The sequence below is a fragment of the Canis lupus genome, chromosome 11 (genome assembly GCF_003254725.2).
Source record: "Canis lupus dingo isolate Sandy chromosome 11, ASM325472v2, whole genome shotgun sequence".
NCBI classification, from domain to species: Eukaryota; Metazoa; Chordata; class Mammalia; order Carnivora; family Canidae; genus Canis; species Canis lupus.
This window is the reverse complement of record NC_064253.1, coordinates 26,475,475-26,497,807: the sequence shown is the minus strand read 5'-3', so window position 1 is coordinate 26,497,807 and position 22,333 is coordinate 26,475,475. Positions and strand designations below refer to the sequence as shown.

Sequence of the window (22,333 nt, the reverse complement as noted above, 5' to 3'; positions counted from 1 at the left end):
CATCCCTCAAAAAATAGTACTCACGGTTTCTTCAAGTACATACAGAAAAATCTCCTGTTTAAGTCATATAAAAGGAGACATAACAGGGATGCCTGGGTGGTTCAGCAGTTGAGCATCTGCTTTCAGCTCAGGGCATGATCTTGGTCTGGGGATCCAGTCCTGCATGGGTCTTCCCAGGGAGAGCCTGCTTCTCCCTCTGCCTGTGTCTCTGCCTCTCTCTGTGTGTCTCTCATGAATAAATAAATAAAATCTTAAATAAAATAAATAAAATCTTAAAAAATACATCAGATCCTCAATCAACTGAGCCACCCAGGCTCCCCATACCAAGTATAGTTTCCAACCACAGTGGTACAAAACTAAAAAGCAACAATAAAAGAAACCTGGAAAATCTACAATGTAAATATTTAATATGTAAACATTAAACAACTCACTACAACACAAGCAATGGATCAAAAAGCAAATCAAAATATGTCTGAAAAATGAAGGAAAAAGAAAACACAAAATTCCAAAATCTATGGGATGCGGCAAAAGTAGATGTTAGAATGAAATTTATGCTGTAAGTGCTTGTATTAAGAAAAAATTTTGAAATAAACAACATTATACCAAGGAACTAGAAAAAAGAAAAAATCTTAGCTGAAATTTAGTACAGGAAAGAAATAACAAAGAAAAATCAGAACTAAATAAAATAGAGACAAGAATAAACAATAACATAACATTGAAAGTAATGACCTTTAAAAAAAATAAAAGATTATGTTTTAACTACATTAACTAAGAAATTAACGAGAGAAGACTCAAAAACCAAAATGAGAAATGGGAGATAAAATGACGTAACAGAAGATACCAGATTTCTACACACAATTATATACTAACAAATCAGATAACTTAGGGGGAAAAATCCCCAGATAATTCCTAAAACCACACCAAGTTACCACGTTTAAATCATGAATCTTCAATCCAAGAAGTAGGAAATATTCTTAGACCAATAACAAGAATGAATTGAGAATCAGAAATCTCCCCCAAACAAAAGCCCACGACCACATAGTTTCATTGGTGAATACCACCAAACATTTTAGGAAAATAATTAATGATTGCCTTTATCAAAATTTTTACAAATAATGGAATAGAGGAAACACATCGAAATTGTCGCACGATCCCAGGGCTACCCTGATTCCAAAGTAGGATAAAAATACAAGAACAAAAAAGTCTAGCTTGTATGATATAACAGGTATGGTTACTTGGACTTTCTTTGGATATCCATTTGTGTAATAAATGTTTCTCCACACCCTCATTTTCATTCTACAGGTGTCTTTAAGTCTAAAATGAGTCTCATGTGGGCAGCATATAGATATGTTTTTTTTTAATTTTTATTTATTTATGATAGTCACAGAGAGAGAGAGAAAGAGGCAGAGACACAGGCAGAGGGAGGATCAGGCTCCATGCACTGGGAGCCTGATGTGGGATTCGATCCCGGGTCTCCAGGATCACGCCCTGGGCCAAAGGCAGGCGCCAAACCGCTGCGCCACCCAGGGATCCCAATATGTTTTTTTTTTTTAATCCATTCTAACACCCTATATCTTTTGATTGGAGCTTTTGGTATATTTACATTCAAGTCATTATTGACAGATAATGTATTTATTACCATTTTATTGCATGTTTTTTGTTGTTTATGTAGGTTTTTCTCTGATCTATTCTTGTCTTTGTCAATTTTGGTCTCTCCTTTCCACTGAAAGAGTCTCCTTTAATATTTTTTGCAGTGCCAGTTTAGTGGTCATGGACTCCTTTAGTTTTTGTTTGGAAAACTCTTTATCTCTCCTTATATTCTGAATGACAGCCTTGCTGGATAGAGTATTCTTGGCTGCAGATTTTTTCCACTCAGCACTTTGAATATATCATGCCACTCCTTATATTTTGTAAATTTAGTTACAACATGTCTTGGTGTTGGCCTGCTTTTGTTGATTTTAATGGGAGTTCTCTGTGCCTCCTGGATCTGGAGGTCTATTTCCTTCCCTTCATTAGGGAAGCTTTGTGCCATTATTTCTTGAAATAAATTTTCTGCCCCCTTTTCCCCCTCTTCTTCTGGGGTGCCTATAGTACAAATGTTATTACGTTTGATGGAGTCACTGAGTTCCCTGTCTATTCTACGTTGCATATTCTTCTTTCTCTCTTTTCTTCAACTTCATTTTGTCCATTATTTTATCTTCCAGGTCTCTAATTAATTCCTCTGCTTCCGGCTTGCTGTTCATTGCACCAAGTATGTTTCCAACTTTGTTTATTGCACAACTTATCTGCAATATAATTTTTATTTTATATTTTATTGTTTATTACACAGTTTTATTGCACGATTGATTCTTTTTTAGCTCTTTTTATTCTGTTGTAAGGGTCTCACTGTTATCTTCTATTCTTTTCTCAAGCCCAGTAAGTATACTTATGATTGTTGCTTTAAATTCTCCATCAGGCATGTCACTTATATCTGTTTCACTTAGATCTTTGGTCATGGCTTTATCTTATTATTTCATTTGGAATAAATTCCACATCTTGGCACTTTGTTTAAGTCTCTGTCTTCTTCCTTGTGTTAGAAAAGCCAGTATGTTTCCTGGTCCTGAAATTCATGGCCTTAGGAAGGTCATGTAGTGCCCATGGAGTGTCTCTGCTGTGTGCTACATATGCCTGCTATTGTGTTTTGGCTGCTCTAACCTTCAGGCCAGTCATCTGCAGAGGCTCTCCTTGGCTGCTGTGGGCAGTGTTTGATCCCTGGCTTGAATGTTCTGAGTTTTAACTAGATGTGCTCTTGTCTGCTTATGAATTGAGACCTGACACCGACTCCACCAGAAGTGAAGCCCTGCAGAAGAATGTTGGTTAGGAGATGTAGTGTCGGTGGATGGGTTTGTGCTCATCTTTTGCGGGTGGGGCCCACTATGCTGGAACAGGCAAGCTTGACTGAAAAAGGCAGTCCCACCATAGCAAAGAGAGATGGGGCTTGGTATAAGCAAGTTAGGTAGCCTGTATTGGCATTGAGCTTCTTCCCTCAAGTGGCTCCTGGAAAGGCATTTGTATGCCTACTGCCCCCTATAGTGTACCTCAAGCATTCTTCAGATCACCATTTCTGCACAGTCTGTCCCTACTTTGTTTCCCTACTTTCTCTCCAAGATCAGGGCAGTGCTGCCAGGCTCTATCCAAGCCAAGCCCACTGACTTTTAAAACTCTAAGCTTTAAGCCCTGCTGGTTCCAAGAACTCATGAAATTTGGTCCGTCTCATTTTCCAAGCCACTGGCTTTGGAGAAAATGTTCTCCTTGTGCATTCTCCTGTCCTCTCTCTGTCTCTCACCCTTCTCCATGACCATGGTTCCCTCCTTTCTACAGCATCCACAATCTGTTCCTCCCCTAAATCATGTCAATGCTCTTCCTACCTTCTTTGATGTGGCCTCTTCCCTCCCTTAGTTATGGAGTTTGTTCTGTCAGTCTTCAGGTCAGTTTCACTTAGGATGATTTGATAGGTACCTAGTTTTATTCATGGGGTGAAATGAGCCTAGGGCCCTCTTACTCCACCATTTTCAAAAACCGTTGTCCTGCTTTGTTGAAGATTAATTGATCATACAGTTCTTGCTGTCTTTGTTTTAAATTCTAGTTTGTTCCATGTATCAGTACTCCAGCTTTCTTTTTTATATCTATTTGTATGATAGATGTTTCTCTATTCTCTCATTTTCGATCATAAGTATCTTTACATCTAAAATGAGCCTCTTATAGACAGCATATATAAGGGTCTTTTTTAAAAGTCTGTTTTATCACTCTATGTTTTTTGATTGGAGCATTTAGCCCACTTATGTTCAAAGTAATTATTGATAGATACTCATTACTGCCATTTTATCATGTTCTTTGTGATTGTTTCTGAAGATTTTCTCTGATCTTGTCTTTCTTTCATGTTTTGCTGATTTTTCTCTAGTGATATATTTGGATTTCTTTCTTTTTATTCCTTGCATTTTTATTAGTGGGTTTTGAAATATAGTTACCATTAGGTTTGTATATAACTTCTACTGCAAATAGCAATCTATATTGATAGTCACTCTTTTCTCATTCCTTTCTGTTTTCCTCTTCAGGTTTTAGGTATATGCTATTATATTTTATTTATTTATTTTTTTTTTTGGTGAGTTCCTTGACTGATTTTTTACAAAATAGTCCTTTTTCTGCCTTTGTGTTTCCTACCCTAATACTGTCACTTTTGGTCTCTCCTTTTCACTCAAAGTGTCCCCTTCAATATTTCTTGCAAGCTTGTTTAGTAGTCTCAAACTCGTTTGGTTTTTGTTTGGGGAACTCTTTATATCTCCTTGTATTCTGAATGATAGCCTCTCTAGAGAGAGTATTCTTGGCTGCAGATTTTTCCCATTCAGCACTTTCAGTATGTCCTGCCACTTTCTTCTGGCTTGCAAAGTTTCTATTGAAAAATCTGCTAGCCTTATGGGTTTTCTCTTGTAAGGTAAGAACTTCTTTGTCTGGCTATTTTTAAATTTTTTCCTTTATCACTATATTCTGCAAATTTAATTACAACATGTCTCAATGTGCATCTGCTTTGTGATTTTGATGAGAGTTCCCTGTGCTTCTTGGATCTGGATATTTGTTTCCTACTCTCAATTAGGGGAGTTTCTAGCTATGATTTCCTCAAATAGATTTTCTGCCCCCTTTTCTCTCTCTTTCTCTTCTGGGACTCCTATAATACACATGTTCTTATGATTGATAGAGTCACTGAGTCCCCTAACCTATTCTCGGTGTGTGTAACTTTTTTCTCTATTCTGCTTGATTACTTTCCATTACTCTTGTATTCTAGGTCACTAATTCATTCCTCTGCTTCTTCCATTCTTTTGTTCATTCCATAAAACATGTTTCTCATTTTACTTATTGAGTATTTTATCTCCACTATGTTATTCATTATTTCTCTGTTAAGGATCTCACTTATGTCTTCCACTCTTTTCTCAAGTCTAGTGAGTATCCTTAGGAACAGTGCTTTATTTAAAAAAAATTTAGAGGGGTGGGCAAGATGGCAGAAGAGTAGGGGTCCTCAACTCACCTGGCCCCACCAACTCACCTAGATAACTTCCAAATCATTCTGAACACCTATGAATTTGATCAGAGACTTAAGGAGCGAAAAGCTTTGGAATGCTACAGAGAGAAGGGTTTTCACTTCTAGCAAGGTAGGAAGGCAGAAAAAAGAAAACAGAATCAAGTTGGGGAGGAGCACCAGGAGGAGACGGGCTAAAGCCCGAGGCGAGTGCCTCTGGTACAGGAAAGGCCAGTCCCGGAGAAGTGGAAACTAAAAATCCACACCAGATTCTTCCTGGACAGAAAAATGTTCAGCAGGGAACCCCGGGCAGAACCGCAGGAGGGGCCTCCAGCCTCCCGGGGTCACTGACAGGACGTGCGCCCGGGGGAGGGCGCCCCACACCCCGCGGGCCGAGCGCGGGAAAGGGCTGGAGCGCCCGGCGGGGCCTCGGGGAGCAGCCGGGCGGGCGGGCGGGCGGGGGCTCCGGGCGGAGGGGGCTGCGCCCTGCTGCCTTCGGGAGCCGCGGCCCCGGGAGCGACCCCAGCAGCGCAGGCCCCGGAGCCCAGGGCGCGGGGGACACGGCCGGGACCCTGCGCTCCCCCCGGGACGGGGAGGCGGGGAGGCGGGGAGGCGGGGAGGGCCCGGGACGGCGGGGACGCTCCTGCCGCCGCCGCCGGGCGCCCCCGAGCTGTGCGGGGCCGCGCCCCCCGCCCCGGAGCATCCAGGCCAGTGCGGACGGGGAGCCGCGGTCGGTACCGCGGGAGCTGACGCCGGGGCTGGGGACCCGGCCGCCGCCAGGGGGGTTGTCCCTCCTGGGTCACCCTGCGCCTGGGAGGGGCGGGGCCGCCAGGGGACGGGGCCTCACGGGGTCAGCAGCAGGGGCGGAGCATCTCCCCAGGTGCACACACCTGAGAACCGGCACAGCAGGCCCCGCCCCAGAAGACCAGCTGGAAGGACCGGGAAGGGCAAGTTCTTGACCAAGCAGCGCTGGAAAGCTCCAGGGGAAGTGCAGGGATTTACAGTGTATAGAACCAGAGGGTACCCCTCCTATTTTTTTCTTCCTTTTTCCAGTACAATTCGTTTTTATATCAGACTGTAAATTTCCAATTTTTTTTCTTTTCCCACCTTAACTACAATATTTACCACCTCTTCATTTTTTAAGATTCTTCCTTTTTAACTTTCATATTCTACAATAACAGGTCCTAGATATATTTTCCACTTCTAGATTCCCTTCAACATACTCTACTTAATTTTGGGAGATATATAAGATATGTTGTTTTGATGTTTTTTGTTTTCTCTGCCTCATTTTGTTCTACAATGGTGGAAGTTAATACCTTCTAAAGAAATCAGCATGCCCCCAGAACCAAGAGGTATACCATGCTAGTTCATTCTGTGAGATAATACTGTCTCTTCATTCCCATTCTGCCCCCATCTTTTATGTCATTTATGTTTTGGTGGTCAATGCTGGGACTTTGTACAAGTATTGCTGGTTAATATAAAGTTGGGACTGAACACCTAACTTACAGAACTTAATACACTCAGAACCAAGAGGATCACCCTCTAGGACCCCTCAGGCAGACTACATTCTCCCTCCACTACAACTTCTTCACCACCACCATCTCACAGTCCTCCCCTTTTTTTCTGCGTTTTTTCTTCTTTTTTCTTTTTTTTTTTTTTCTCTTTACTTTTGCTTCTTTCTCTTCTTTTTTTCTTTTCCTTCTTCTTTGGGATTCTAGGCCATTTATTTCTTACTACTTTGTTTTAAAATTTGTTTTTCACTCTAGTGGTCCTTTTATTTTGTTCTGATCTTTATTTCCATTTTCTGATCTCTGACCTCGTCAGAATCATCTAGGGAAAAACTTACTTAGGTCGTGGTTGATATTCTTGACTCAGCCTGCTCATACAACCGCTCTGCACTGAGCAAAATGACCAGAAGGAAGAATTCACCACAAAAGAAAGAAGCAGAAACAGTACTCTCTGCCACAGAGTTACAGAATATGGATTTCAGTTCGATGTTGGAAAGCAAATTCAGAAGCACAATTATAAAGCTACTAGTGGCTCTGGAAAAAGGCATAAAGGATTCCAGAGACTTCATGACTACAGAATTTAGGTCTAATCAGGCTGAAATTAAAAATCAATTCAATGAGATGCAATCCAAACTGGAGGTCCTAATGACCAGAGTTAATGAGGTGGAAGAAAGAGTGAGTGACATAGAAGACAAGTTGATGACAAAGAAGGAAGCTGAGGAAAAAAGAGAAAAACAAAACACCATGAGGAAGGTTAAGGGAAATAAATGATAGCCTCAGAAGGAAGGATCTATGTATAATTGGGGCTCCAGAAAGTGCCGAGAGGGCCAGAGGGCCAGAAAGCATATTTGAACAAATCATACCTGAGAAATTCCCTAATTTGGGGAGGGAAACAGACATTTAGATCCAGGAGATGGAGAGGTCCCCCCACCAAAATCAATAAAAATCGTTCAACACCTCAACATTTAATAGTGAAACTTACAAATTACAAAGATAAAGAGAACATTCTTAAAGCAGCAAGAGATAAGAGATTCCTAATTATATGGGGAGAAATGAGATTAACAGCAGACCTCTCCACAGAGACCTTGCAGGCCAGAAAGGGCTAGCAGGATCTATTCAGGTTACTAAATGAGAAGAACATGCAGCCAAGAATACTTTATCCAGCAAGGCTCTCATTCAGAATAGAAGGAGAGATAAAGAGCTTCCAAGATAGGCAGAAACTGAAAGGATATGTGACCACCAAAACAACTCTTCAAGAAATATTAAGGGGACCTGGTAAAAGAAAGAGGAAACCCAAAAAAATAATTCACAAACCCTGGGACTGAGTAGGTATTACTATGACACTAAATTCATATCTTTCAATAGTTCCTCTGAAGGAGAATGGGCTAAAGGATCCCATCAAAAGTCGTGGGGTTTCAGACTGGATAAAAAAACAAGACCCATATATTTGCTGCCTACAAGAGACACACTTTAGACCTAAGACACCTCCAGCCTGAAAATGAAAGGTTGGAGAACCATTTACCATTCAAATGGTCCTCAAAAGAAAGCAGGGATAGCATCCTCATATCAGATAAATTAAAGTTTATCCCAAAGACTGTAGTAAGAGGTGAAAAAGGACACTATATCATACTTAAGGGTCTATACAACAAGAAGACATAACAATCATGAATATTTATGCCCCTAATGTGGGAGCTGCCAAGTATATCAATCAATTAATAACCAAAATAAAGAGGTACTTAGATAGTAATACGCTAATAGTGGGAGACTTCAACATGGCACTTTCTGCAAATGGCAGATATTCCAAGCACAACATCACCAAAGAAACAAGGGCTTTGAATGATACACTGGACAAGATGGATTTCACAGATATATACAGAACTTTGTGTCCAAATACAATGGAATACACATTCTTCTGAAGTGTACATGAAACTTTCTCCAGAATAGACCACATACTGGGTCACAAATCAGGTCTCAATCGATACCAAAAGATTGTGATTGTCCCCTGCATATTTTCAGACCACAATGCTTTGAAACCAGAACTCAATCACAAGAAGAAATTTGGAAGAAACTCAGACATGTGGAGGTTAAATAGCATCCTACTAAAAGATGAAAGGGTAAACCAGGAAATTAGAGAAGAATTAAAAAGATTCATGGAAACTAATGAAAATGAAGATACAACCGTTCAAAATCTTTGGGATACGGCAAAAGCAGTCCTAAGAGGGAAATACATCACAATACAAACATCCCTCAAAAAATTGGAAAAAACTCAAATATACCTCACACCTAAAGGAACTGGAGAAAGAAGAGCAAATAAAACCTACAACAAGCAAAAGAAGAACAATAATAAGGATGCGAGCAGAACTCAATGAAATAAACGAGAAGAACTGTAGAACAGATCAACAAACCCAGGAGTTGGTTCTTTGAAAGAATTGATAAGATAGATAAACCATTAACCAGCCTTATTAAAAAGGAAGAAGTCTCAAATTAATAAAATCATGAATGAAAGAGGAGAGATCACAACCGATACTAAGGAAATACAAACAATTTTAAAAACGTATTATGAGCACTATATGCCAATAAATTAGGCAATCTAGAAGAAATGGATGCATTTCTGGAAAACCACAAATTACCCAAAGTGGAACAGGAAGAAATAGAAAACCTGAACAAGCTAATAACCAGGGAGGAAATTGAAGCGGTCATCAAACACCTCCCAAGACACAAAACTCCAAGGCCAGATGTCTTCCCAGGGGAATTCTATAAAACATTTAAAGAAGAAATAATACCTATTCTACTAAAGCTGTTCCAAAAGATAGAAAAGATAGAATACTTCCGAGCTCATTTTATGAGGGCAGTATCACCTTAAGTCCAAAACCAGACAAAGACCCCACCAAAAAGGAGAATTATAGACCAATATCCCTGATGAACACAGATGCAAAATTCTCAACAAGATACTAGTCAATGGGATCCAACAACACATTAAGAAGATTATTCACCATGACCAAGTGGGATTTATCCCCAGGATGCAGGGTTGGTTCAACACTTGTAAAACAATCAACATGATAGATCATATCAACAAGAGAAAACACAAGAACCATATGATCCTCTCAATAGATGCAGAGAAAGCATTTGAGAAAATACACCATCCATTCCTGACCAAAACTCTTCAGAGTGTAGCGATAGAGGGAACATTCTTCAGCATCTTAAAAACCATCTATGAAAAGCCCACAGCAAACATCATTCTCAATGGGGAAACACTGAGAGCCTTTCCCTAAGATCAGGAACAAGACAGGGATGTCCACTCTCACCACTGCTATTCAACATAGTACTAGAAGTCCAGCCTCAGCAATCAGGCAACAAAAAGAAATACAAGGCATTCAAACTGGCAAAGAAGTCAAGCTCTCCCCCTTCACAGAAGACATGATACTGTACATAGAAAACCAAAAGACTCCACCCCAAGATTGCTAGAACTCATAGAGCAATTCGGCAGTGTGGCAGGACACAAAATCAATGCCCAGAAGTCAGTGGCATTTGTATGCACTAACAATGAGATTGAAGAAAGAGAAATTAAGGAGTCAATCCCATTTACAATTGCACCCAAAAGCAGTATAAGATACCGAGGAGTAAACTTAACCAAGGAGGTAAAGGATCTATACCCTAAAAACTACAGAACACTTTTGAAAGAAATTAAGGAAGACACAAAGTGATGGAAAAACATTCCATGCTCATTAATTGGAAGAATAAATATTGTGGAAAACATCTATGCTACCCAGGACAATTTACACGTTCAATGCAATCCCTATCAAAACACCATAGACTTTCTTCAGAGATTTGGAACAAATCATCTTAATATTTGTGTGGAGTCAGAAAAGACCCTGAAAAATAAGAGGTTATTTTGTCTTGACTTGTTTTCAGGTTGTTTATCTCTGCAGCCTGGGTTTCTCTGGTGTCTTCTATGGTTTTTTTCAAGCCCAAGTAGTATACTTATGACTATAGTCCTAAATACTTGTTCAGATATATTGCTTATATCTGTTTTAAGTGAAACTTTTGCTGTGGTTTCTTCTTGATTTTGGGGGAGTGGGCAATTCCTCTGTCTTGTCATTTTGGCTAAGTTTCTGTCTTTTGCGTGTAATGAAAGCTTGTTATGTTTTCTGCTTTTGAGAGTAATGCTATATTAAGAAGAGGTCATGCACTGTCCAGGGTCTAATGCTTCAGGATGTGTTTATGGCATATGCTGTGTGCTCTCTGCTGTTGTGTCTTGGCTACTCTTTCTCCCAGCTTAGTCCTCTGCAGAGTTCCTCCTTGCTTGTAGTGGTGAATTTGGACGTTTAACTAGGTGTGCTTTGATTTGTTTGTTAAACCTGGTTTAAAAAAAAAAGAGAGAGAGAAGAAAAAGCCTGACCCAAAAGAGAAGATGAAGAGGAACCAAAAAAGAAACAAAAAACTATAAACCTGATTCCAAAGTAAAAGAAAGAAAGAATATAAAGAAAGAATATAAAAAGGAATTCTGATTTTAAAAGAGAGAGAAGGGCAGCCCCGGTGGCGCAGCGGTTTAGCGCCGCCTGCAGCCCAGGGCGTGATCCTGGAGACCCTGGATCGAGTCCCACGTTGGGCTCCCTGCATGGAGCCTGCTTCTCCCTCTGCCTGTGTCTCTGCCTCTCTCTCTCTCTCTCTGCATCTCTATGAATAAATAAATAAAATCTTTAAAAATTAATTAATTAATTAATTAATTAAAGAGAGAAAAGGTAAGAAGACAAAATATATTATATATATATTTTTTAACTGATTCCAAAGTTAAAAAAAAAAAAAAGCCTGGTCCTATTTCCACCACAACTAAAGCCGATGTTTTTTGGTTTTTGGTTTTTGGTTTTTTTAAGAGTCTATTTATTCATGAGAGACACAGAGAGAGAGGCAGAGGGAGAAGCAGGCTCCCTGCAAGGAGCCTGACGCAGGACTCCATCTCGCGACCCCAGGATCACACCCTGGGCCGAAGGCAGGCGCCAAACCGTTGCCACCCAGGGATCCCGAAGCTGATGTTTTGAAACACTCTATGATCAGTAGACTTGATGGATGTGGGGCAGCCGGTACTGGTCCTCTGGGAGAGAGGCCCACTGCACTGTCTCACAGTCAGACCTCCCCTATTATAAAGATGCCCTCCTGGGTGCCGCGGGGGCAGGGTTTGGTGTAAACGCCTCCAGCCTCCACTGGGGGCGCTGAGTTGCACACTGAAGTCTGTGCTAGTGGGTGAGAGGAAGATGGTGTCACCACCACTCCCCCCTCCACCACCCCCCATCCCAGGAAGGGGAGGCCCACCTACTGCTGTCCAGGAAGCCCTCACAAAAAATCAAACAATCTCTCTTCGGTCCCAAGCTTCCATCAGATCCCTGCCCTCAACCCGCCTGTGTCCAGGCCAATGATATGCCACAGTTCTGTGTTTGGTCCTGGGCTGGGATTCAACATTCCAAATATTAAAGGACCCTGCAAGGCACAGACCCACTCCCATCCCCTAGAGGAGAAACTTGCAGAGCTGTTTCTGTTGCTGTTTTGTTTTTTTTTTTTTTTTTTCCCAGAAAAGCAGTCTCAGGGCTGCACAAGTGATTGGAGTTTATGGTGAAGCACAGCAAAGAGCTGCAACCAGGTTATCTACCTTTGTGCATGTTTCTGTCCCTTACTGATGAACAGCCACTCGTGGCACCTGGTGGGTCTTTTGTCCTTGGAAAGGCAATATACCCTCTTTCAAATCTGCTCCAGGAATGGGAATGTTCTCTCCCTGTGCAAACTAGAGGAACCCTGTCCACTGTCCAATCCTGGTTGTTTGCCCTCCCTCTCCATATGAGCACTGCTGAGTAACTGGCTTGACTCTGGCAAGTGGCATGGACTTCTAAACCCGTAGAATTTGGACTCTATTTTTGTAAAAACTTTCAATAGTCAGTTTCTCTCAATTCCCCAAACAATGCTTTTGGGGGAGTGTTTTTCTTGCATGATTCCAACATGCTGCTCTCACTCCCTCTCTCTCTGTCTCTCTCTGTCCTCTTGATGTGGGAAACAAAGGCATAAGAAATGTAGCTTAAATCAAAATCTTCTACAGCTTGCAGCCCACTGATAGATACCTGAAACATAAAAAGCATGACCTTCCTCAAGGAACTCATGGCTGTGTTTCTACCTTAATGTTTAAAAGTAACCATATCTTGGTGACATCTGGCCCCTCAAGGTCCTGAAAGTTTTGCTTCCAGATTTCTTGGAGACTTGCACTCTCCCTAACCCCTAGTAATTAAAAAGTATACAATGAGTCACTCTTTACACTCCCAGTATAGCTCTTTCTGCCTACAGGTCCTGTCCGGTGAGTAGGGAAGGGTTTAAATTGTAGGCAGGTGGGATAGGAAGTCCCTGACTTCCCTGATTGGATTCCAAAACTATTCCTGGCAAGTGGAGACAGAGCTGAACAAAAGGTAAGGGAACAAACCAAGTCAGCACAAGAACCTCAAGGCCACAAGAATCCCAGTCAGTTCTTAATAAAAGACTGCCACTAAAAGCCCTCAGTGGCAATCTTCAGGATCCCTCTCACTCTAGAGAGATTTCATCTTTCCTTTTTGCTCTCACTTTCAATTAATAAACTTTTTGCTTTACCATTTTGTGTCCACAAGATTCATTCTTTGTTTTTGTTTTTTGTTTTTAAGATTCATTCTCCGACCTTGAGACAAGAACCCTGCAATTCTGCAACACTTTCTCTGCAGAAAGGACTCATTTTCCTCTGTGGCACCCTGGCTTTTCTCTTCCTCAATTCATGTCTCCACACGTCATACCTGCTGGTTTCTCACCCTCTAATTTTGAAGACTGTTTTCTTAATCCTTAGATCAATCTCCTAAGTGTTCAAAATGATTTGATATTGATCTAGCTGTGTTGGAAGGTCAAGGCAAGCGCAGGGTCCCCTTACTATTCCACTGTCTTAACTCCTTTCCCTCCCCAATTTTTTGGTTCTCCTTTGACTACATAATTTCATAGTTCATGTCTTCTTTCTCAAATATTTTTTTCTTTTGCTTGAGTCATTCTTTTGCTGATGTTTTCTATTTTATTTTTAATTTTATTCATTATATTCCTCAGCTTGAAAACTTTTTGTCTGAATTTTTAGGGTTTCTATTTCTGTTTAACTTCTCATTTTCTTTATTTCATTGAATTGTCTTTCTCTGCTTTGTTGTACCTCACTGAATTCTGGGAACAGCTATTTTTAATTCTTTAAATTGCAGACCTCCATGTCTTTGGGGTTGGTCCCTGGAAATTATTGTGATCCTTTGGTTATGTCATGTTTCTTTCAATGTCATGTTACTTAAAGTGTTGCATTGCTGTGTTTGCATTTGAAGTAGCAGTCACCTTCTCCATCTTTACCAATTGTCTTCAAATAAGAAATAGCTTCCATTAACCCTGATAGGGATTCTGAGACTTTCTCAAACTTTCTATATAGATACAACTGTTCTGTGCTACTTATTCCCTCTTGTGGCAAGATTTTCAAGTTTTTATGCCTTCTTTCCATTCGGCAGAGTAAGGATAGCTTCTTTTTGTTTTCCCAAAGGTGGCACTAAAGCTCAAATTTGTGATCTCTGCCCAACCCTCAAATTCAGCCCAGCTTTCGCCACATTCCCAACCAGATATCTATCAAAGTTTATTCCCACCACTGCTATCAGGAGTGCTGTTGGTCATAGGATGGGGAGGGCAAGGCTCATTAGATGCTGAGGATGCCTGTAGGCCAGTTGGGGGCATCCACAAGTGTGGCATTCCCAGTGGCTCCCAGCATGAGACAAGCAAGCCTCTTGATGGGGACCACAGTGAAGTTAGGATCTGTACCCCTTTAATGCCCCTTGAGAGTCTTATCTGCCTCTCTCCCAGTCTCTTCCCACCCCTAATTTTTAAAAGATTTTATGTATTTATTTGACAGAAAGAGAGAGAGCACACACACAAACAGGGGGAGCGACAGGCAGAGGAAGAGGAAAAAGCAGGCTCCTCGTTGAGCAGGCAGCCCAATGAGGGGCTTGATCCCAGGACCCTGGATCATGACCTGAAATGAAAGCAAATGTTTAACCAAATGAGCCACCCAGGACCCCCTACATGCCCTAAACTTTATATCTCAGTATACTTTATATCTCTTTTTTATAAACTTTATATCTTTTTATTCAGTATTCTGAGTAGGTAAGAGAGAAATGATCCCCTTTTGCAGTGTCCTGCACAACTGGGGAAGCCAGTTGCACTCACATGCACTCACATGCTCTCCCTTTCCCCCACAGGATAAATCACAGGTTGAGGAAGATCTTTCCTGACCCTGAGCTGTACTGCCTGAGGAAAGGGGTGATGTGGGTAAAGTCAAGCTAATTCTCTTAATCCAGTATGTCCAAACTCAGAAAAAAAAAAAATGTATATATAAATATATTTTTGTTTGTTTCTTTGTGTTTCCTCCAGCAGTGTGCTGGAACTTCTCAGAAGCCTGGACTTTCACAAAGTCTCTCTCATCTATAAGTGAGTGTCAATGACAGTGTTTTTGAGGAGGCCCTAGATAGTGGACAGTGGTTAAGGTGGGCTGGAGCAGGTTCATGGACCGCTGCAGAAAACACAGCCAGTACTTAGGTTTGTATACTTATTGCTCAATACACATGTGAGTGAGACTCCTCCTGGGTCTTTTGTCATATGGTACTTGATCCCACAGTTTTCATAAAAGCTCTTTTATCTATGGATAAATACCAAATTATTGTCATTGAGTTGGGGAACAAAAACAAAAGATGTCTTATTTTTCTACCATGATGTTGACATTACTCCCTTTGAGCCATCTTTTCGTTTGATTTTGTAATACTTCTACAATGCAGCTTATCCTACAAAGAAGCCCTTTGTAAGGACAACTCTCTTAAGAAAAAAAGAAATATAGATTTGGACATAGATATTGATATAACTAAACATTTATTTGACAATTTTTGGAGACAAGAAAAAAGCTGATGAAAAATGTCAGTGCTAGTAACCTTGTAAATGATAATGAGGAGAGATGGAGATAACAGGGGCTGAGTTGGTCTTTATCAATCCCCCCCCCCCCATAACTGCTTAAGGAAAACTGATCTTGCCTGAGGGGAGGAAATGGATTACAGAAGAAATACAGTTTGTTTTGTTCTGTTTTTTAGAGAGACGAATAACATAAGTGGGATTGGGGGGAGGGACAGAGAGAGAGTGAGAGAGAATCCCCAGCAGGTTCTACACCCAGTGCAGAGCCCACTGCTGGTCTGGATCTCACAACCCAGAGATTATGACCTGAGAAGAAATCAAGAGTTGGATGCTTAACTGACTGAGCCACCCAGGTGCCCCAAGAAATACAATTTTTTATCTCTGATTTATTTCACCTATTTAGTTTGCCTAGGTCAGTGATTCTTAGTAAACTTGATTTCATGACTAATTTTACATTAATATAGATGGGATAGAGTAGAGGAAGGGGTGGGCCAATACTATGATTCAATCAATAACTTCTTATTACTTTTCCCATAAAAGATTATTCTATTCTATTATTTCTCTTAAACACAATCTCTGCCTCAGGAAGCCAGCATGAGACATAATTTTTCAAATAAAGTTTATCCTCAACATTCTTTCCTGCCATTTCTCTGCTCCTTCCTCTTTCCCAGACAGCCATCGCTCTCAGGCTGCTTCCTGACTATGAGATCACCACACACAGACATTGCCTCCTGTCCTATACCTCAAGTCTTCCCTACCTCGATTGCCCCATGCATTTGACACATACTCATTGAGGGAATGGTTACCAAGAGAGTCCAGAGGATACAGGAGGACATGGAAGACAGAGCTCATAGGCTAGTTATGAAGACTTAAAATGTTCCAATATGATCCATTAATTTATGTTATAATATCATTGACACTATACCCTATCCTCTAAGGAGTATTTGCATTTTTTAAAGATTTTATTTATTATTTATTCATGAGAGACAGAAAGAGAGAGAGAGAGGCAGAGACACAGGCAGAGAGAGAAATAGGCTCCATGCAAGGAGCCCAACGTGGGACTCGATCCCGGGTCTCCAGGATCACGCCCTGGGCTGAAGGCGGCGCTAAACCGCTGAGCCACTCCAGATGCCTGAGTATTTGCATTTTAAGAGGATCTCCAGAGATACAAAACTCATCACTCATCAAAAGGATGACTCTCTTCATGATGGAAATTTTAGTAAGCAACAAGCTAAAGAGAGAGATATGCTGGTGCCAGAAAGTATATTTCAAACCACACCACAAAGAGAATTGTTTACCCCAACTCAGACTGACAAGTGCTCTCCACAAAATGTAAACCTCTTGATAAAAATGTACTGACTAGATAAATAGATAAATAGATTAAAAGAAAGGCAGGTTGATAATAAATAAATAAATGGACAGATGGTCTGGGAAGTTTACTGATGAAGACTTACATGACATATTGCCACATATTTAATATAAAGTATTATTAACAGGTATTGGAAAACTGACAAGGCAAATGGAATACTGAAACTATTGTGAAAATGGATATTGAAGAAAGCAGTTATCACTGCTATAGATATAGAATAAAGAGAAGTGTTTGGAAATTAAATCTAAGAAGATTGAAGGAAGAAACTCTTCAGGCTAAGATTCAGACCCCTGAGGAATCGTTGCTGCTCAGCAGTTAACGGAGCTCCTGGTGTTTGGAGGAGGGACCAGAGAGCAAGACAGAGACCTCTGAAGAAGGGACATGAGCTAGCTGGCACTAATGTCTCTGGATGGTACAATGGGGCTGGTTCTAGGAGTACTGCGATCATTGCAAACTAGAATCAACTGTGGTTAATGAAAATCACTGCATTCAAGGTACCTTTGCTTGGTTGATGGGAGAGAAATTGGAAGGAGACAGGATGGGGCAGGCTTTTCTGCTTCCTCCAGTCTTCTGGTCTCCTTCTAGCACTGTTGACCTGGCTTAACAGGGAGCCAGCTGGCAAAGAAGTAATGGGGTTTGAGAATCCCAGCCCCAACATCATAAAGGTGAACAGAGAATGGATCTGAAGCTAAGAGATAATAGTTTAACTATCTACACACATATTAGTTTAGATGTTAGTGTTTTCCACTTCTGCTTTACAAAAATATCCTTTGCTTTTAAATAAGTGATTTAAAATTTAAAATTATATTTTTAATTACACTTTTTAAAAGTTATTTCTGACTGACATAATAATTCAGTTTGTCAGACATCATCTTTCCATGTGGAAATTAAACCTTCGTTTATTGAGAAAATATATTCACTTATAAGGAAATGTCTTTTCCTCAAGGAAAGTAAATATGTCTAAGGGGTTGTCACTTCATCATAAGATTTGGACGAGATCTTTTTTCTCATGGGATTTGAGCAGGATTTGAATTGTATAATAAAAATATGGAAGTTTCTCAAAAATAAATCACAGCACTCAGAACATATCAAAGTTTCAAAAGTAAGTGACTGCCAGAAAGTTTTGAGGACTCCTGTGTATATATTCAGGTTTCAGAGATAAATATATTTGTATTTATATATCGTAAAATATTCCTTCAACGACATAGGTAACAATATCAACAAAAACTTACTGAGAGGTACTGCATGCTGGGCACTCTTCTAAGTACTTAGCACAATTTAACATATCTAATCCTCACTGTGACCCTAAAAAGCACCTGTAGTTTACAGACTAGTTAACTTGCCCAGGGTCACATAGCTAGTTAGTGATACAGACAGAATTTGAATTCTGAAGTCTGATTTCAGGACTCATACATTTTATTTCTAAAAGTTGTGGTCCCAAATCTAAAGCTATCAAGTCTCATTTCTTAAAGAAAGAATTATAAAAATAAAGAAAACTTGCCAAGGAAAAACACTGCCACAATTAATCATTTAGAGAAAGAATCATATTCAGACCCTCTTTCAGCCATACATCATCTAACTAAAGGACACTGAGACATGGGCTCAGAACTCTGAAGTGGGTTCTGTGCAGTGGGCTGCTGCCACCACCTGGTTCCTACAATAACACTGCAGGAAACTGGAAACAGGAACACTGGGCATAGGAATATCCAGTACTGGGCTAAAATGTGGGGAGAAAGAATGCTTACAAGTCAAGCCATGACATGGATACAACAAAACTCACATAAAACAAGAAATTTACTATAAATCATTATCTCTAAAACATTATGCTGAGGGGAAAAAATTAGATTTTTAAACATACATATCATGTGATCCCATTTATGAGAAACTTTAGAAAAGGCAAATCTAATCTATACTAATAATACATCAGTGGTTACCTGGGCCTGAACTTATTATTATTTTTTAAAGATTTTATTTATTTATTTATTCATGAGAGACACACAAAGAGAGAGAGAGAGAGAGAGACAGACAAAAAGGAAGAGACACAGGTAGAGGGAGAAGCAGGCTCCGTGCAGGGAGCTCGACGTGGGACTTGATCCCAGGTCTCCAGGATCATGCCCTGGGCCAAAGGCGGTGCTAAACCGCTGAGCCACCCAGGCTGCCCTGGGTCTGGACTTATTGACTGAAAAAAAGTACAAGGCAACTTTTGAAGTGATGAAATTGTTCCATATCTTGATTATAATGGTAGTTACATGGGCATAATGATTTGTCAAAAACACATGAAACTATACAATTAGAATAGATATATTTTACCATATGTAAAGTATACCTCAATAAAGTTGATAAGAAAGCATTGCTCTACATTATTTCTAGAGAAGGGAGTTTATTCATTCAATAAATATTTATTGAGTGCTTACTATGTCCTAGCTTTCTTCTGTAAGGTTTGTATCATCAATGAACAAAACAGATGAAGATCCCTGTTATCATGGAGCTTGCATTCTAACAAGAGAAAGAAGAAAAGGAACACAAATTAAGGGAGAAAAGAAAATTATAAGCCTAAATGGTTCAAAATTAAGCATTTAGCAATACTAACTCTAACAAAAAATTGTTAAGTTATGACCTTGGGCAAAATATCTAACTCATGCACTCAATAAATATTTAATAAGAACCTATCATGTATCGAACATTTCTAAGAGCAAAGTTACAAAAATTATAAGACATAATCCAATTCAAGAGAACTATGTATGAATTGACAGTTGATTTCCAGTGTAATAAGAGCTGTGATAGCTGTAAGCACAGAGTGCTCTGTAACTGAATCTTAGGTTAGGGAAATCATCTCCTAATTTAAAGCTAAATAATGAGTAGATGTCACAGGAGAAATAGGAGGTAGGGAAGCCATCAAGTAGGGAAGCAGTTTATTCAAAGAAACACTAAAGATGAAGATTATAGCTTATTCTGGAACCTGAAAAGGAATCAGTGTGATTGCAGTGGGACAGTTGGAAAAGATGAGAGTTCGAACAAAAGAAAGAGAGGAGTCAACACCTTCTTGAAAACCTTTCAAGAATCTTGAAAATCCTGTAGAAGAAGTTGGACATTTTTTTGGAGGCTGAGAGAAACAATTGAAGGGTTTTCAGCAGAGAAAGTATAAACAAAGATTTATGCTTTTTTTAAAAAAATAAGCTTTCCTTAATACCAGTAAGTATTAGTATATAGACAAGCCCCAAATGATATACTAGTGGTTACAAATAATATATCCATGGCTTACCAATACCTGCAAATGGGCAACAAGCCAGCAGCCAAAATGAAGGCTTGACTATTGACCTGAGGAATTTTGGGGAACCAGGAGAGAAGACCTTCACCCAACGTAGCCGGCTCTTTGTGGGCAATCTTCCTCCTGATATCACTGAGGAGGAGATGAGGAAACTATTTGAGAAATATGGGAAAGCGGGTGAAGTCTTCATTCATAAGGATAAGGGCTTTGGCTTTATCAGCTTGGAAAGACAAACCCTAGTGGAGATTGCCAAAGTAGAATTGGACAACATGCCACTTCATGGAAAGCAGCTGCGTGTGCGCTTTGCCTGCTATAGTGCATCCCTTATGGTCGGAAACCTTCCTCAGTATGTTTCCAATGAACTGCTGGAGGAAGCCTTTTCTGCGTTTGGCCAGGTGGAAAGGGCTATAGTCCTCGTGGATGATGGAGGAAGGCCCTCAGGAAAAGGCATTGTTGAATTCTCAGGGAAGCCAGCTGCTCGGAAAGCTCTGGACAGGTACAGGGGAAGGTTCCTTCCTGCTAACCACATTTCCTCGGCCTGGGACTGTGGAGCCCATGGACCAGTTGGATGATGAAGAGGGACTTCCAGAGAAACTGGTTATAAAGAATCAGCAATTTCACAAGGGGTGAGAGCAGCCACCCAGATTTGCACAGCCTGGATCCTTTGAGCATGAGTATGCCATGCGCTGGAAGGCACTGACTGAGATGGAGAAGCAGCAGCAGGACCAAGTGGGCTGCCACATCAAGGAAGCTCATGAGAAGCTGGAGATGGAGGTGGAGGCTGCCCGCCATGAGCACCAGGTCATGCTAATGAGACAGGATTTGATGAGGCGTCAAGAAGAACTTAGGAGGATGGAAGAGCTGCACAACCAAGAAGTGCAAAAACGAAAGCAACTGGAGCTCAGGCAGGAGGAGGAGCTCAGACACCGAGAGGAAGAAATGTGGCAGCAAGAAGAAGAAATGAGGGGATCCCTGGGTGGCTCAGCGGTTAAGCGCCTGCCTTTGGCCCAGGGTGTGATCCTGGAGACCGGGGATCGAGTCCCGCGTCGGGCTCCCTGCATGGAGCCTGCTTCTCCCTCTGCCTGTGTCTCTGCCTCTCTCTTTCTCTCTCTCTCTCTCTCTCTCTCTCTCTCTCTCTGTGTGTGTGTGTGTCTCATTAATAAATAAATAAAATCTTTAAATAAAAAAAATAAAAAAGAAGAAGAAATGATGCGGTGACAGCGGGCAGGATTCAAGGGAACATTCCCTGATGCGAAAGAACAGGAGATATGGGTTGGCCAGATGGCTATGGGAGGTGCTATGGGCATAAACAATAGAGGTGCCATGCCCCCTGCTCCAGTGCCACCTGGTACCCCAGCTCCTCCAGGACCTGCCACTATGATGCCAGACGGAACCTTGGGGTTGACCCCACCAACAACTGAACGCTTTGGCCAGGCTGCTACAATGGAAGGAATTGGGGTAATTGGTGGACCCCCTCCTGCATTCAACCATGCAGCTCCTGGAGCTGAATTTGCTCCAAACAAACGTCACAGATACTAATAACAATTTCAATGTCTAGTTTCCCAAAAACCCTTAAAAGAAGGAGCCTTTTTGGACTAGTCAGAATTCAGCCCTGGAAAAGTGTTAGGGATTCCTCCCAATAGTTAGGTCTTCCTTGCCTGTACTACTCTGAGGGAGTTTACTGGAGGCTGAGGGCAAGGGAGAGGTGATATTTAACAAATCAGTTCTGTGTGGTATATCGTTTAACTAATTGATTCTGTGTGGTGCATTCCTGAAGTCTCATGTGATTGTTGAGGGTCTTGAGGGGTGGAACCATGGCAAAATGGTTAGAAAAATCCAGTTAGAGCCCCCATTAATCTTGATCATTCCAATCTTGTCCATCCTGTTCTTTTTGCTTTCTCATTCTTATATCCTCCAACCCATAGACACTGCCACATACACCACGAAAACAAATATCCCCCAATGACCTTAGCCCCACTCCATTCACTCACAGGTGGGAATTCAGGCAAATGTCCAAAGAGGTCACAGACAACATACATATGATTCTGTTATATCCCATATATTACCCCTTCATGTCTGAAGCAAGACCTTTCTCTTAGAGATTTTCATTTTAGTGTATCTTTAAAAAATCTTGTGTTAAGTTGCCTCCATCTTTTTTCTGGGTA

The 22,333-nt window shown here is 40.8% G+C and overlaps 1 pseudogene; it reads left to right on the top strand.

The window, feature by feature from the left end:
- The first annotated feature begins 20,235 nt into the window (after window positions 1–20,235).
- On the top strand, window positions 20,236–21,878 carry LOC112650327 (non-POU domain-containing octamer-binding protein-like; annotated as a pseudogene).
- The last annotated feature ends 455 nt before the right edge of the window (window positions 21,879–22,333 follow it).